Raw genomic sequence first — 18710 nt, forward strand, 5'->3', positions numbered from 1 at the left:
ATGGAATCAAAATTTCTAGGCGAATTCAGTGAGTTCCCAATGGGACATGCTTGTATGAGTTTGCTTTTCAATATCGAGCAACATTTTAAGGAACAGAATCTAAGTACCATGGTGAATTGAGTAGGTTCCCAGTAAGATTCGCATGTAATAAGTTTGCTATTCAAGATAGAGCAACGTTTTCACGAACTGAAACACTGTTTCTTTGTGAATTCAGTTAGTTCCTAGTAGCCTGCTCTTGTAATATGTGTACTTTTAAAGATTTATAAAAATTTGGTGAGCCGAATCTGAGTAACATGGTGGATTCGGTTAGTTCCCAATAGGCGGCAGTAGTAATAAGTGGACTGTTCGGGATATAGAAAAATTTTCACGAATGGAATCAAAATTTCTAGGCGAATTCAGTGAGTTCCCAAAGGGACATGCTTGTTTGAGTTTGCTTTTCAATATCGAGCAACATTTTAAGGAACGAGATCCAAGTATCATGGTGAATTGAGTAGCTTCCCAATAGGATTCGCATGTAATAAGCTTGTTATTCAAGATAGAGCAACGTTTTAACGAACTGAAACACTGTTTCTTTGTGAATCCAGTTAGTTCCTAGTAGCCTGCTCTTGTAATATGTGTACTTTTAAAGATTTATAAAAATTTGGTGAGCCGAATCTGAGTAACATGGTGAATTCGGTTAGTTCCCAATAGGCCGCAGTAGTAATAAGTGGACTGTTCGGGATATAGAAAAATTTTCACGAATGGAATCAAAATTTCTAGGCGAATTCAGTGAGTTCCCAATGGGACATGCTTGTATGAGTTTGCTTTTCAATATCGAGCAACATTTTAAGGAACGGAATCCAAGTATCATGGTGAATTGAGTAGGTTCCCAGTAGGATTCGCATGTAATAAGTTTGTTATTCAAGATAGAGCAACGTTTTAACGAACTGAAACACTGTTTCTTTGTGAATTCAGTTAGTTCCAAGTAGCCTGCTCTTGTAATATGTGTACTTTTAAAGATTTATAAAAATTTGGAGAGCCGAATCTGAGTAACATGGTGAATTCGGTTAGTTCCCAATAGGCGGCAGTAGTAATAAGTGGACTGTTCGGGATATAGACTAATTTTCACGAATGGAATCAAAATTTCTAGGTGAGTTTGGTGAGTTCCCAATGGGACATGCTTGTATGAGTTTGCTTTTCAATATCGACCAACATTTTAAGGAACGGAATCCAAGTATTATGGTGAATTGAGTAGGTTCCCAATAGGATTCGCATGTAATAAGCTTGTAATTCAAGATAGAGCAACTTTATAACGAACTGAAACACTGTTTCTTTGTGAATTCAGTTAGTTCCTAGTAGCCTGCTCTTGTAATATGTGTACTTTTAAAGATTTATAAAAATTTGGAGAGCCGAATCTGAGTAACATGGTGAATTCGGTTAGTTCCCAATAGGCCGCAGTAGTAATAAGTGGACTGTTCGGGATATAGAAAAATTTTCACGAATGGAATCAAAATTTCTTGGCGAATTCAGTGAGTTCCCAATGGGACATGCTTGTATGAGTTTGCTTTTCAATATCGAGCAACATTTTAAGGAACGGAATCTAAGTACCATGGTGAATTGAGTAGGTTCCCAGTAGGATTCGCATGTAATAAGTTTGTTATTCAAGATAGAGCAACGTTTTAACGAACTGAAACACTGTTTCTTTGTGAATTCAGTTAGTTCCTAGTAGCCTGCTCTTGTAATATGTGTACTTTTAAAGATTTATAAAAATTTGGTGAGCCGAATCTGAGTAACATGGTGAATTCGGTTAGTTCCCAATAGGCCGCAGTAGTAATAAGTGGACTGTTCGGGATATAGAAAAATTTTCACGAATGGAATCAAAATTTCTTGGCGAATTCAGTGAGTTCCCAATGGGACATGCTTGTATGAGTTTGCTTTTCAATATCGACCAACATTTTAAGGAACGGAATCCAAGTATAATGGTGAATTGAGTAGGTTCCCAATAGGATTCGCATGTAATAAGCTTGTAATTCAAGATAGAGCAACTTTATAACGAACTGAAACACTGTTTCTTTGTGAATTCAGTTAGTTCCTAGTAGCCTGCTCTTGTAATATGTGTACTTTTAAAGATTTATAAAAATTTGGAGAGCCGAATCTGAGTAACATGGTGAATTCGGTTAGTTCCCAATAGGCCGCAGTAGTAATAAGTGGACTGTTCGGGATATAGAAAAATTTTCACGAATGGAATCAAAATTTCTAGGTGAGTTTGGTGAGTTCCCAATGGGACATGCTTGTATGAGTTTGCTTTTCATTATCGAGCAACATTTTAAGGAACGGACTCTAAGTATCATGGTGAATTGAGTAGGTTCCCAATAGGATTCGCATGTAATAAGCTTGTTATTCAAGATACAGCAACATTTTAAGGAACTGAAACACTGTTTCTTTGTGAATTCAGTTAGTTCCTAGTAGCCTGCTCTTGTAATATGTGTACTTTTAAAGATTTATAGAAATTTGGTGAGCCGAATCTGAGTAACATGGTGGATTCGATTAGTTCCCAATAGACGGCGGTAGTAATAAGTGGACTGTTCGGGATATAGAAAAATTTTCACGAATGGAATCAAAATTTCTAGGCGAATTCAGTGAGTTCCCAATGGGACATGCTTGTATGAGTTTGCTTTTCAATATCGAGCAACATTTTAAGGAACAGAATCAAAGTACCATGGTGAATTGAGTAGGTTCCCAGTAAGATTCGCATGTAATAAGTTTGTTATTCAAGATAGAGCAATGTTTTCACGAACTGAAACACTGTTTCTTTGTGAATTCAGTTAGTTCCTAGTAGCCTGCTCTTGTAATATGTGTACTTTTAAAGATTTATAAAAATTTGGTGAGCCGAATCTGAGTAACATGGTGGATTCGGTTAGTTCCCAATAGGCGGCAGTAGTAATAAGTGGACTGTTCGGGATATAGAAAAATTTTCACGAATGGAATCAAAATTTCTAGGCGAATTCAGTGAGTTCCCAAAGGGACATGCTTGTTTGAGTTTGCTTTTCAATATCGAGCAACATTTTAAGGAACGAGATCCAAGTATCATGGTGAATTGAGTAGCTTCCCAATAGGATTCGCATGTAATAAGCTTGTTATTCAAGATAGAGCAACGTTTTAACGAACTGAAACACTGTTTCTTTGTGAATCCAGTTAGTTCCTAGTAGCCTGCTCTTGTAATATGTGTACTTTTAAAGATTTATAAAAATTTGGTGAGACGAATCTGAGTAACATGGTGAATTCGGTTAGTTCCCAATAGGCCGCAGTAGTAATAAGTGGACTGTTCGGGATATAGACTAATTTTCACGAATGGAATCAAAATTTCTAGGTGAGTTTGGTGAGTTCCCAATGGGACATGCTTGTATGAGTTTGCTTTTCAATATCGAGCAACATTTTAAGGAACAGAATCTAAGTACCATGGTGAATTGAGTAGGTTCCCAGTAGGATTCGCATGTAATAAGTTTGTTATTCAAGATAGAGCAACGTTTTAACGAACTGAAACACTGTTTCTTTGTGAATTCAGTTAGTTCCTAGTAGCCTGCTCTTGTAATATGTGTACTTTTAAAGATTTATAAAAATTTGGTGAGCCGAATCTGAGTAACATGGTGAATTCGGTTAGTTCCCAATAGGCCGCAGTAGTAATAAGTGGACTGTTCAGGATATAGAAAAATTTTCACGAATGGAATCAAAATTTCTTGGCGAATTCAGTGAGTTCCCAATGGGACATGCTTGTATGAGTTTGCTTTTCAATATCGACCAACATTTTAAGGAACGGAATCCAAGTATAATGGTGAATTGAGTAGGTTCCCAATAGGATTCGCATGTAATAAGCTTGTAATTCAAGATAGAGCAACTTTATAACGAACTGAAACACTGTTTCTTTGTGAATTCAGTTAGTTCCTAGTAGCCTGCTCTTGTAATATGTGTACTTTTAAAGATTTATAAAAATTTGGAGAGCCGAATCTGAGTAACATGGTGAATTCGGTTAGTTCCCAATAGGCCGCAGTAGTAATAAGTGGACTGTTCGGGATATAGAAAAATTTTCACGAATGGAATCAAAATTTCTAGGTGAGTTTGGTGAGTTCCCAATGGGACATGCTTGTATGAGTTTGCTTTTCATTATCGAGCAACATTTTAAGGAACGGACTCTAAGTATCATGGTGAATTGAGTAGGTTCCCAATAGGATTCGCATGTAATAAGCTTGTTATTCAAGATACAGCAACATTTTAAGGAACTGAAACACTGTTTCTTTGTGAATTCAGTTAGTTCCTAGTAGCCTGCTCTTGTAATATGTGTACTTTTAAAGATTTATAGAAATTTGGTGAGCCGAATCTGAGTAACATGGTGGATTCGATTAGTTCCCAATAGACGGCGGTAGTAATAAGTGGACTGTTCGGGATATAGAAAAATTTTCACGAATGGAATCAAAATTTCTAGGCGAATTCAGTGAGTTCCCAATGGGACATGCTTGTATGAGTTTGCTTTTCAATATCGAGCAACATTTTAAGGAACAGAATCAAAGTACCATGGTGAATTGAGTAGGTTCCCAGTAAGATTCGCATGTAATAAGTTTGTTATTCAAGATAGAGCAACGTTTTCACGAACTGAAACACTGTTTCTTTGTGAATTCAGTTAGTTCCTAGTAGCCTGCTCTTGTAATATGTGTACTTTTAAAGATTTATAAAAATTTGGTGAGCCGAATCTGAGTAACATGGTGGATTCGGTTAGTTCCCAATAGGCGGCAGTAGTAATAAGTGGACTGTTCGGGATATAGAAAAATTTTCACGAATGGAATCAAAATTTCTAGGCGAATTCAGTGAGTTCCCAAAGGGACATGCTTGTTTGAGTTTGCTTTTCAATATCGAGCAACATTTTAAGGAACGAGATCCAAGTATCATGGTGAATTGAGTAGCTTCCCAATAGGATTCGCATGTAATAAGCTTGTTATTCAAGATAGAGCAACGTTTTAACGAACTGAAACACTGTTTCTTTGTGAATCCAGTTAGTTCCTAGTAGCCTGCTCTTGTAATATGTGTACTTTTAAAGATTTATAAAAATTTGGTGAGACGAATCTGAGTAACATGGTGAATTCGGTTAGTTCCCAATAGGCCGCAGTAGTAATAAGTGGACTGTTCGGGATATAGACTAATTTTCACGAATGGAATCAAAATTTCTAGGTGAGTTTGGTGAGTTCCCAATGGGACATGCTTGTATGAGTTTGCTTTTCAATATCGAGCAACATTTTAAGGAACAGAATCTAAGTACCATGGTGAATTGAGTAGGTTCCCAGTAGGATTCGCATGTAATAAGTTTGTTATTCAAGATAGAGCAACGTTTTAACGAACTGAAACACTGTTTCTTTGTGAATTCAGTTAGTTCCTAGTAGCCTGCTCTTGTAATATGTGTACTTTTAAAGATTTATAAACATTTGGTGAGCCGAATCTGAGTAACATGGTGAATTTGGTTAGTTCCCAATAGGCGGCAGTAGTAATAAGTGGACTGTTCGGGATATAGACTAATTTTCACGAATGGAATCAAAATTTCTAGGCGAGTTTGGTGAGTTCCCAATGGGACATGCTTGTATGAGTTTGCTTTTCAATATCGACCAACATTTTAAGGAACGGAATCCAAGTATAATGGTGAATTGAGTAGGTTCCCAATAGGATTCGCATGTAATAAGCTTGTAATTCAAGATAGAGCAACTTTATAACGAACTGAAACACTGTTTCTTTGTGAATTCAGTTTGTTCCTAGTAGCCTGCTCTTGTAATATGTGTACTTTTAAAGATTTATAAAAATTTGGAGAGCCGAATCTGAGTAACATGGTGAATTCGGTTAGTTCCCAATAGGCCGCAGTAGTAATAAGTGGACTGTTCGGGATATAGAAAAATTTTCACGAATGGAATCAAAATTTCTAGGCGAATTCAGTGAGTTCCCAATGGGACATGCTTGTATGAGTTTGCTTTTCATTATCGAGCAACATTTTAAGGAACGGACTCTAAGTATCATGGTGAAATGAGTAGGTTCCCAATAGGAATCGCATATAATAAGCTTGTTATTCAAGATACAGCAACCTTTTAACGAACTGAAACACTGTTTCTTTGTGAATTCAGTTAGTTCCTAGTAGCCTGCTCTTGTAATATGTGTACTTTTAAAGATTTATAAAAATTTGGTGAGCCGAATCTGAGTAACATGGTGGATTCGGTTAGTTCCCAATAGGCGGCAGTAGTAATAAGTGGACTGTTCGGGATATAGAAAAATTTTCACGAATGGAATCAAAATTTCTAGGCGAATTCAGTGAGTTCCCAATGGGACATGCTTGTATGAGTTTGCTTTTCAATATCGAGCAACATTTTAAGGAACAGAATCTAAGAACCATGGTGAATTGAGTAGGTTCCCAGTAGGATTCGCATGTAATAAGTTTGTTATTCAAGATAGAGCAACGTTTTAACGAACTGAAACACTGTTTCTTTGTGAATTCAGTTAGTTCCTAGTATCCTGCTCTTGTAATATGTGTACTTTTAAAGATTTATAAAAATTTGGTGAGCCGAATCTGAGTAACATGGTGAATTCGGTTAGTTCCCAATAGGCGGCAGTAGTAATAAGTGGACTGTTCGGGATATAGACTAATTTTCACGAATGGAATCAAAATTTCTAGGTGAGTTTGGTGAGTTCCCAATGGGACATGCTTGTATGAGTTTGCTTTTCAATATCGACCAACATTTTAAGGAACGGAATCCAAGTATTATGGTGAATTGAGTAGGTTCCCAATAGGATTCGCATGTAATAAGCTTGTAATTCAAGATAGAGCAACTTTATAACGAACTGAAACACTGTTTCTTTGTGAATTCAGTTAGTTCCTAGTAGCCTGCTCTTGTAATATGTGTACTTTTAAAGATTTATAAAAATTTGGAGAGCCGAATCTGAGTAACATGGTGAATTCGGTTAGTTCCCAATAGGCCGCAGTAGTAATAAGTGGACTGTTCGGGATATAGAAAAATTTTCACGAATGGAATCAAAATTTCTTGGCGAATTCAGTGAGTTCCCAATGGGACATGCTTGTATGAGTTTGCTTTTCAATATCGAGCAACATTTTAAGGAACGGAATCTAAGTACCATGGTGAATTGAGTAGGTTCCCAGTAGGATTCGCATGTAATAAGTTTGTTATTCAAGATAGAGCAACGTTTTAACGAACTGAAACACTGTTTCTTTGTGAATTCAGTTAGTTCCTAGTAGCCTGCTCTTGTAATATGTGTACTTTTAAAGATTTATAAAAATTTGGTGAGCCGAATCTGAGTAACATGGTGAATTCGGTTAGTTCCCAATAGGCCGCAGTAGTAATAAGTGGACTGTTCGGGATATAGAAAAATTTTCACGAATGGAATCAAAATTTCTTGGCGAATTCAGTGAGTTCCCAATGGGACATGCTTGTATGAGTTTGCTTTTCAATATCGACCAACATTTTAAGGAACGGAATCCAAGTATAATGGTGAATTGAGTAGGTTCCCAATAGGATTCGCATGTAATAAGCTTGTAATTCAAGATAGAGCAACTTTATAACGAACTGAAACACTGTTTCTTTGTGAATTCAGTTAGTTCCTAGTAGCCTGCTCTTGTAATATGTGTACTTTTAAAGATTTATAAAAATTTGGAGAGCCGAATCTGAGTAACATGGTGAATTCGGTTAGTTCCCAATAGGCCGCAGTAGTAATAAGTGGACTGTTCGGGATATAGAAAAATTTTCACGAATGGAATCAAAATTTCTAGGTGAGTTTGGTGAGTTCCCAATGGGACATGCTTGTATGAGTTTGCTTTTCATTATCGAGCAACATTTTAAGGAACGGACTCTAAGTATCATGGTGAATTGAGTAGGTTCCCAATAGGATTCGCATGTAATAAGCTTGTTATTCAAGATACAGCAACATTTTAAGGAACTGAAACACTGTTTCTTTGTGAATTCAGTTAGTTCCTAGTAGCCTGCTCTTGTAATATGTGTACTTTTAAAGATTTATAGAAATTTGGTGAGCCGAATCTGAGTAACATGGTGGATTCGATTAGTTCCCAATAGACGGCGGTAGTAATAAGTGGACTGTTCGGGATATAGAAAAATTTTCACGAATGGAATCAAAATTTCTAGGCGAATTCAGTGAGTTCCCAATGGGACATGCTTGTATGAGTTTGCTTTTCAATATCGAGCAACATTTTAAGGAACAGAATCAAAGTACCATGGTGAATTGAGTAGGTTCCCAGTAAGATTCGCATGTAATAAGTTTGTTATTCAAGATAGAGCAACGTTTTCACGAACTGAAACACTGTTTCTTTGTGAATTCAGTTAGTTCCTAGTAGCCTGCTCTTGTAATATGTGTACTTTTAAAGATTTATAAAAATTTGGTGAGCCGAATCTGAGTAACATGGTGGATTCGGTTAGTTCCCAATAGGCGGCAGTAGTAATAAGTGGACTGTTCGGGATATAGAAAAATTTTCACGAATGGAATCAAAATTTCTAGGCGAATTCAGTGAGTTCCCAAAGGGACATGCTTGTTTGAGTTTGCTTTTCAATATCGAGCAACATTTTAAGGAACGAGATCCAAGTATCATGGTGAATTGAGTAGCTTCCCAATAGGATTCGCATGTAATAAGCTTGTTATTCAAGATAGAGCAACGTTTTAACGAACTGAAACACTGTTTCTTTGTGAATCCAGTTAGTTCCTAGTAGCCTGCTCTTGTAATATGTGTACTTTTAAAGATTTATAAAAATTTGGTGAGACGAATCTGAGTAACATGGTGAATTCGGTTAGTTCCCAATAGGCCGCAGTAGTAATAAGTGGACTGTTCGGGATATAGACTAATTTTCACGAATGGAATCAAAATTTCTAGGTGAGTTTGGTGAGTTCCCAATGGGACATGCTTGTATGAGTTTGCTTTTCAATATCGAGCAACATTTTAAGGAACAGAATCTAAGTACCATGGTGAATTGAGTAGGTTCCCAGTAGGATTCGCATGTAATAAGTTTGTTATTCAAGATAGAGCAACGTTTTAACGAACTGAAACACTGTTTCTTTGTGAATTCAGTTAGTTCCTAGTAGCCTGCTCTTGTAATATGTGTACTTTTAAAGATTTATAAAAATTTGGTGAGCCGAATCTGAGTAACATGGTGAATTCGGTTAGTTCCCAATAGGCCGCAGTAGTAATAAGTGGACTGTTCAGGATATAGAAAAATTTTCACGAATGGAATCAAAATTTCTTGGCGAATTCAGTGAGTTCCCAATGGGACATGCTTGTATGAGTTTGCTTTTCAATATCGACCAACATTTTAAGGAACGGAATCCAAGTATAATGGTGAATTGAGTAGGTTCCCAATAGGATTCGCATGTAATAAGCTTGTAATTCAAGATAGAGCAACTTTATAACGAACTGAAACACTGTTTCTTTGTGAATTCAGTTAGTTCCTAGTAGCCTGCTCTTGTAATATGTGTACTTTTAAAGATTTATAAAAATTTGGAGAGCCGAATCTGAGTAACATGGTGAATTCGGTTAGTTCCCAATAGGCCGCAGTAGTAATAAGTGGACTGTTCGGGATATAGAAAAATTTTCACGAATGGAATCAAAATTTCTAGGTGAGTTTGGTGAGTTCCCAATGGGACATGCTTGTATGAGTTTGCTTTTCATTATCGAGCAACATTTTAAGGAACGGACTCTAAGTATCATGGTGAATTGAGTAGGTTCCCAATAGGATTCGCATGTAATAAGCTTGTTATTCAAGATACAGCAACATTTTAAGGAACTGAAACACTGTTTCTTTGTGAATTCAGTTAGTTCCTAGTAGCCTGCTCTTGTAATATGTGTACTTTTAAAGATTTATAGAAATTTGGTGAGCCGAATCTGAGTAACATGGTGGATTCGATTAGTTCCCAATAGACGGCGGTAGTAATAAGTGGACTGTTCGGGATATAGAAAAATTTTCACGAATGGAATCAAAATTTCTAGGCGAATTCAGTGAGTTCCCAATGGGACATGCTTGTATGAGTTTGCTTTTCAATATCGAGCAACATTTTAAGGAACAGAATCAAAGTACCATGGTGAATTGAGTAGGTTCCCAGTAAGATTCGCATGTAATAAGTTTGTTATTCAAGATAGAGCAACGTTTTCACGAACTGAAACACTGTTTCTTTGTGAATTCAGTTAGTTCCTAGTAGCCTGCTCTTGTAATATGTGTACTTTTAAAGATTTATAAAAATTTGGTGAGCCGAATCTGAGTAACATGGTGGATTCGGTTAGTTCCCAATAGGCGGCAGTAGTAATAAGTGGACTGTTCGGGATATAGAAAAATTTTCACGAATGGAATCAAAATTTCTAGGCGAATTCAGTGAGTTCCCAAAGGGACATGCTTGTTTGAGTTTGCTTTTCAATATCGAGCAACATTTTAAGGAACGAGATCCAAGTATCATGGTGAATTGAGTAGCTTCCCAATAGGATTCGCATGTAATAAGCTTGTTATTCAAGATAGAGCAACGTTTTAACGAACTGAAACACTGTTTCTTTGTGAATCCAGTTAGTTCCTAGTAGCCTGCTCTTGTAATATGTGTACTTTTAAAGATTTATAAAAATTTGGTGAGACGAATCTGAGTAACATGGTGAATTCGGTTAGTTCCCAATAGGCCGCAGTAGTAATAAGTGGACTGTTCGGGATATAGACTAATTTTCACGAATGGAATCAAAATTTCTAGGTGAGTTTGGTGAGTTCCCAATGGGACATGCTTGTATGAGTTTGCTTTTCAATATCGAGCAACATTTTAAGGAACAGAATCTAAGTACCATGGTGAATTGAGTAGGTTCCCAGTAGGATTCGCATGTAATAAGTTTGTTATTCAAGATAGAGCAACGTTTTAACGAACTGAAACACTGTTTCTTTGTGAATTCAGTTAGTTCCTAGTAGCCTGCTCTTGTAATATGTGTACTTTTAAAGATTTATAAACATTTGGTGAGCCGAATCTGAGTAACATGGTGAATTTGGTTAGTTCCCAATAGGCGGCAGTAGTAATAAGTGGACTGTTCGGGATATAGACTAATTTTCACGAATGGAATCAAAATTTCTAGGCGAGTTTGGTGAGTTCCCAATGGGACATGCTTGTATGAGTTTGCTTTTCAATATCGACCAACATTTTAAGGAACGGAATCCAAGTATAATGGTGAATTGAGTAGGTTCCCAATAGGATTCGCATGTAATAAGCTTGTAATTCAAGATAGAGCAACTTTATAACGAACTGAAACACTGTTTCTTTGTGAATTCAGTTTGTTCCTAGTAGCCTGCTCTTGTAATATGTGTACTTTTAAAGATTTATAAAAATTTGGAGAGCCGAATCTGAGTAACATGGTGAATTCGGTTAGTTCCCAATAGGCCGCAGTAGTAATAAGTGGACTGTTCGGGATATAGAAAAATTTTCACGAATGGAATCAAAATTTCTAGGCGAATTCAGTGAGTTCCCAATGGGACATGCTTGTATGAGTTTGCTTTTCATTATCGAGCAACATTTTAAGGAACGGACTCTAAGTATCATGGTGAAATGAGTAGGTTCCCAATAGGAATCGCATATAATAAGCTTGTTATTCAAGATACAGCAACCTTTTAACGAACTGAAACACTGTTTCTTTGTGAATTCAGTTAGTTCCTAGTAGCCTGCTCTTGTAATATGTGTACTTTTAAAGATTTATAAAAATTTGGTGAGCCGAATCTGAGTAACATGGTGGATTCGGTTAGTTCCCAATAGGCGGCAGTAGTAATAAGTGGACTGTTCGGGATATAGAAAAATTTTCACGAATGGAATCAAAATTTCTAGGCGAATTCAGTGAGTTCCCAATGGGACATGCTTGTATGAGTTTGCTTTTCAATATCGAGCAACATTTTAAGGAACAGAATCTAAGAACCATGGTGAATTGAGTAGGTTCCCAGTAGGATTCGCATGTAATAAGTTTGTTATTCAAGATAGAGCAACGTTTTAACGAACTGAAACACTGTTTCTTTGTGAATTCAGTTAGTTCCTAGTATCCTGCTCTTGTAATATGTGTACTTTTAAAGATTTATAAAAATTTGGTGAGCCGAATCTGAGTAACATGGTGAATTCGGTTAGTTCCCAATAGGCGGCAGTAGTAATAAGTGGACTGTTCGGGATATAGACTAATTTTCACGAATGGAATCAAAATTTCTAGGTGAGTTTGGTGAGTTCCCAATGGGACATGCTTGTATGAGTTTGCTTTTCAATATCGACCAACATTTTAAGGAACGGAATCCAAGTATTATGGTGAATTGAGTAGGTTCCCAATAGGATTCGCATGTAATAAGCTTGTAATTCAAGATAGAGCAACTTTATAACGAACTGAAACACTGTTTCTTTGTGAATTCAGTTAGTTCCTAGTAGCCTGCTCTTGTAATATGTGTACTTTTAAAGATTTATAAAAATTTGGAGAGCCGAATCTGAGTAACATGGTGAATTCGGTTAGTTCCCAATAGGCCGCAGTAGTAATAAGTGGACTGTTCGGGATATAGAAAAATTTTCACGAATGGAATCAAAATTTCTTGGCGAATTCAGTGAGTTCCCAATGGGACATGCTTGTATGAGTTTGCTTTTCAATATCGAGCAACATTTTAAGGAACGGAATCTAAGTACCATGGTGAATTGAGTAGGTTCCCAGTAGGATTCGCATGTAATAAGTTTGTTATTCAAGATAGAGCAACGTTTTAACGAACTGAAACACTGTTTCTTTGTGAATTCAGTTAGTTCCTAGTAGCCTGCTCTTGTAATATGTGTACTTTTAAAGATTTATAAAAATTTGGTGAGCCGAATCTGAGTAACATGGTGAATTCGGTTAGTTCCCAATAGGCCGCAGTAGTAATAAGTGGACTGTTCGGGATATAGAAAAATTTTCACGAATGGAATCAAAATTTCTTGGCGAATTCAGTGAGTTCCCAATGGGACATGCTTGTATGAGTTTGCTTTTCAATATCGACCAACATTTTAAGGAACGGAATCCAAGTATAATGGTGAATTGAGTAGGTTCCCAATAGGATTCGCATGTAATAAGCTTGTAATTCAAGATAGAGCAACTTTATAACGAACTGAAACACTGTTTCTTTGTGAATTCAGTTAGTTCCTAGTAGCCTGCTCTTGTAATATGTGTACTTTTAAAGATTTATAAAAATTTGGAGAGCCGAATCTGAGTAACATGGTGAATTCGGTTAGTTCCCAATAGGCCGCAGTAGTAATAAGTGGACTGTTCGGGATATAGAAAAATTTTCACGAATGGAATCAAAATTTCTAGGTGAGTTTGGTGAGTTCCCAATGGGACATGCTTGTATGAGTTTGCTTTTCATTATCGAGCAACATTTTAAGGAACGGACTCTAAGTATCATGGTGAATTGAGTAGGTTCCCAATAGGATTCGCATGTAATAAGCTTGTTATTCAAGATACAGCAACATTTTAAGGAACTGAAACACTGTTTCTTTGTGAATTCAGTTAGTTCCTAGTAGCCTGCTCTTGTAATATGTGTACTTTTAAAGATTTATAGAAATTTGGTGAGCCGAATCTGAGTAACATGGTGGATTCGATTAGTTCCCAATAGACGGCGGTAGTAATAAGTGGACTGTTCGGGATATAGAAAAATTTTCACGAATGGAATCAAAATTTCTAGGCGAATTCAGTGAGTTCCCAATGGGACATGCTTGTATGAGTTTGCTTTTCAATATCGAGCAACATTTTAAGGAACGGAATCCAAGTATCATGGTGAATTGAGTAGGTTCCCAGTAGGATTCGCATGTAATAAGTTTGTTATTCAAGATAGAGCAACGTTTTAACGAACTGAAACACTGTTTCTTTGTGAATTCAGTTAGTTCCTGGTAGCCTGCTCTTGTAATATGTGTACTTTTAAAGATTTATAAAAATTTGGTGAGCCGAATCTGAGTAACATGGTGAATTCGGTTAGTTCCCAATAGGCGGCAGTAGTAATAAGTGGACTGTTCGGGATATAGACTAATTTTCACGAATGGAATCAAAATTTCTAGGCGAGTTTGGTGAGTTCCCAATGGGACATGCTTGTATGAGTTTGCTTTTCAATATCGACCAACATTTTAAGGAACGGAATCCAAGTACAATGGTGAATTGAGTAGGTTCCCAATAGGATTCGCATGTAATAAGCTTGTAATTCAAGATAGAGCAACTTTATAACGAACTGAAACACTGTTTCTTTGTGAATTCAGTTAGTTCCTAGTAGCCTGCTCTTGTAATATGTGTACTTTTAAAGATTTATAAAAATTTGGAGAGCCGAATCTGAGTAACATGGTGAATTCGGTTAGTTCCCAATAGGCCGCAGTAGTAATAAGTGGACTGTTCGGGATATAGAAAAATTTTCACGAATGGAATCAAAATTTCTAGGCGAATTCAGTGAGTTCCCAATGGGACATGCTTGTATGAGTTTGCTTTTCATTATCGAGCAACATTTTAAGGAACGGACTCTAAGTATCATGGTGAATTGAGTAGGTTCCCAATAGGATTCGCATGTAATAAGCTTGTTTTTCAAGATACAGCAACGTTTTAACGAACTGAAACACTGTTTCTTTGTGAATCCAGTTAGTTCCTAGTAGCCTGCTCTTGTAATATGTGTACTTTTAAAGATTTATAAAAATTTGGTGAGCCGAATCTGACTAACATGGTGGATTCGTTTAGTTCCCAATAGGCCGCAGTAGTAATAAGTGGACTGTTCGGGATATAGAAAAATTTTCACGAATGGAATCAAAATTTCTAGGCGAATTCAGTGAGTTCCCAATGGGACATGCTTGTATGAGTTTGCTTTTCAATATCGAGCAACATTTTAAGGAACAGAATCTAAGTACCATGGTGAATTGAGTAGGTTCCCAGTAGGATTCGCATGTAATAAGTTTGTTATTCAAGATAGAGCAACGTTTTAAAGAACTGAAACACTGATTTTTTGTGAATTCAGTTAGTTCCTAGTAGCCTGCTCTTGTAATATGTGTACTTTTAAAGATTTATAAAAATTTGGTGAGCCGAATCTGAGTAACATGGTGAATTCGGTTAGTTCCCTATAGGCCGCAGTAGTAATAAGTGGACTGTTCGGGATATAGAAAAATTTTCACGAATGGAATCAAAATTTCTAGGCGTATTCAGTGAGTTCCCAATGGGACATGCTTGTATGAGTTTGCTATTCAATATCGAGCACCATTTTAAGGAACAGAATCTAAGTACCATGGTGAATTGAGTAGGTTCCCAGTAGGATTCGCATGTAATAAGTTTGTTATTCAAGATAGAGCAACGTTTTAACGAACTGAAACACTATTTCTTTGTGAATTCAGTTAGTTCCTAGTAGCCTGCTCTTGTAATATGTGTACTTTTAAAGATTTATAAAAATTTGGTGAGCCGAATCTGAGTAACATGGTGAATTCGGTTAGTTCACAATAGGCCGCAGTAGTAATAAGTGGACTGTTCGGGATATAGAAAAATTTTCACGAATGGAATCAAAATTTCCAGGCGAATTCAGTGAGTTCCCAATGGGACATGCTTGTTTGAGTTTGCTTTTCAATATCGAGCTACATTTTAAGGAACGGAAATCAAGTATCATGGTGAATTGAGTAGGTTCCCAATAGGATTCGCATGTAATAAGCTTGTTATTCAAGATAGAGCAACGTTTTAACGAACTGAAACACTGTTTCTTTGTGAATTCAGTTAGTTCCTAGTAGCCTGCTCTTGTAATATGTGTACTTTTAAAGATTTATAAAAATTTGGTGAGCCGAATCTGAGTAACATGGTGAATTCGGTTAGTTCCCAATAGGCCGCAGTAGTAATAAGTTGACTGTTCGGGATATAGAAAAATTTTCACGAATGGAATCAAAATTTCTAGGCGAATTCACTGAGTTCCCAATGGGACATGCTTGTATGAGTTTGCTTTTCAATATCGAGCAACATTTTAAGGAACGGAATCCAAGTATCATGGTGAATTGAGTAGGTTCCCAATAGGATTCGCATGTAATAAGTTTGTTATTCAAGATAGAGCAACGTTTTAACGAACTGAAACACTGTTTCTTTGTGAATTCAGTTAGTTCCTAGTAGCCTGCTCTTGTAATATGTGTACTTTTAAAGATTTATAAAAATTTGGTGAGCCGAATCTGAGTAACATGGTGAATTTGGTTAGTTCCCAATAGGCGGCAGTAGTAATAAGTGGACTGTTCGGGATATAGACTAATTTTCACGAATGGAATCAAAATTTCTAGGCGAGTTTGGTGAGTTCCCAATGGGACATGCTTGTATGAGTTTGCTTTTCAATATCGAGCAACATTTTAAGGAACAGAATCTAAGTACCATGGTGAATTGAGTAGGTTCCCAGTAGGATTCGCATGTAATAAGTTTGTTATTCAAGATAGAGCAACGTTTTAACGAACTGAAACACTGTTTCTTTGTGAATTCAGTTAGTTCCTAGTATCCTGCTCTTGTAATATGTGTACTTTTAAAGATTTATAAAAATTTGGTGAGCCGAATCTGAGTAACATGTTGAATTCGGTTAGTTCCCAATAGGCCGCAGTAGTAATAAGTGGACTCTTCGGGATATAGAAAAATTTTCACGAATGGAATCAAAATTTCTAGGCGAATTCAGTGAGTTCCCAATGGGACATGCTTGTATGAGTTTGCTCTTCAATATCGAGCAACATTTTAAGGAACGGAAATCAAGTATCATGGTGAATTGAGTAGGGTTCCCAATAGGATTCGCATGTAATAAGCTTGTTATTCAAGATAGAGCAACGTTTTAACGAACTGAAACACTGTTTCTTTGTGAATTCAGTTAGTTCCTAGTAGCCTTTCTTGTAATATGTGTACTTTTAAAGATTTATAAAAATTTGGTGAGCCGAATCTGAGTAACATGGTGAATTCGGTTAGTTCCCAATAGGCCGCCGTAGTAATAAGTGGACTGTTCGGGATATAGAAAAATTTTCACGAATGGAATCAAAATTTCTAGGCGAATTCAGTGAGTTCCCAATGGGACATGCTTGTATGAGTTTGCTTTTCAATATCGACCAACATTTTATGGAACGGAATCCAAGTACAATGGTGAATTGAGTAGGTTCCCAATAGGATTCGCATGTAATAAGCTTGTAATTCAAGATAGAGCAACTTTACAACGAACTGAAACACTGTTTCTTTGTGAATTCAGTTAGTTCCTAGTAGCCTGCTCTTGTAATATGTGTACTTTTAAAGATTTATAAAAATTTGGAGAGCCGAATCTGAGTAACATGGTGAATTCGGTTAGTTCCCAATAGGCCGCAGTAGTAATAAGTGGACTGTTCGGGATATAGAAAAATTTTCACGAATGGAATCAAAATTTCTAGGCGAATTCAGTGAGTTCCCAATGGGACATGCTTGTATGAGTTTGCTTTTCATTATCGAGCAACATTTTAAGGAACGGACTCTAAGTATCATGATGAATTGAGTAGGTTCCCAATAGGATTCGCATGTAATAAGCTTGTTTTTCAAGATACAGCAACGTTTTAACGAACTGAAACACTGTTTCTTTGTGAATTCAGTTAGTTCCTAGTAGCCTGCTCTTGTAATATGTGTACTTTTAAAGATTTATAAAAATTTGGTGAGCCGAATCTGAGTAACATGGTGGATTCGGTTAGTTCCCAATAGGCCGCAGTAGTAATAAGTGGACTGTTCGGGATATAGAAAAATTTTCACGAATGGAATCAAAATTTCTAGGCGAATTCAGTGAGTTCCCAATGGGACATGCTTGTATGAGTTTGCTTTTCAATATCGAGCAACATTTTAAGGAACATAATCTAAGTACCATGGTGAATTGAGTAGGTTCCCAGTAGGATTCGCATGTAATAAGTTTGTTATTCAAGATAGAGCAACGTTTTAACGAACTGAAACACTGTTTCTTTGTGAATTCAGTTAGTTCCTAGTAGCCTGCTCTTGTAATATTGTACTTTTAAAGATTTATAAAAATTTGGTGAGCCGAATCTGAGTAACATGGTGAATTCGGTTAGTTCCCAATAGGCGGCAGTAGTAATAAGTGGACTGTTCGGGATATAGACTAATTTTCACGAATGGAATCAAAATTTCTAGGCGAGTTTGGTGAGTTCCCAATGGGACATGCTTGTATGAGTTTGCTTTTCAATATCGACCAACATTTTAAGGAACGGATTCCAAGTATAATGGTGAATTGAGTAGGTTCCCAATAGGATTCGCATGTAATAAGCTTGTAATTCAAGATAGAGCAACTTTATAACGAACTGAAACACTGTTTCTTTGTGAATTCAGTTAGTTCCTAGTAGCCTGCTCTTGTAATATGTGTACTTTTAAAGATTTATAAAAATTTGGAGAGCCGAATCTGAGTAACATGGTGAATTCGGTTAGTTCCCAATAGGCCGCAGTAGTAATAAGTGGACTGTTCGGGATATAGAAAAATTTTCACGAATGGAATCAAAATTTCTAGGTGAATTCAGTGAGTTCCCAATGGGACATGCTTGTATGAGTTTGCTTTTCATTATCGAGCAACATTTTAAGGAACGGACTCTAAGTATCATGGTGAATTGAGTAGGTTCCCAATAGGATTCGCATGTAATAAGCTTGTTATTCAAGATACAGCAACGTTTTAACGAACTGAAACACTGTTTCTTTGTGAATT

Source organism: Rattus norvegicus, chromosome 11 (assembly GCF_021556685.1).
Source record: "Rattus norvegicus strain SHRSP/BbbUtx chromosome 11, alternate assembly SHRSP_T2T, whole genome shotgun sequence".
Taxonomy (NCBI): Eukaryota; Metazoa; Chordata; class Mammalia; order Rodentia; family Muridae; genus Rattus; species Rattus norvegicus.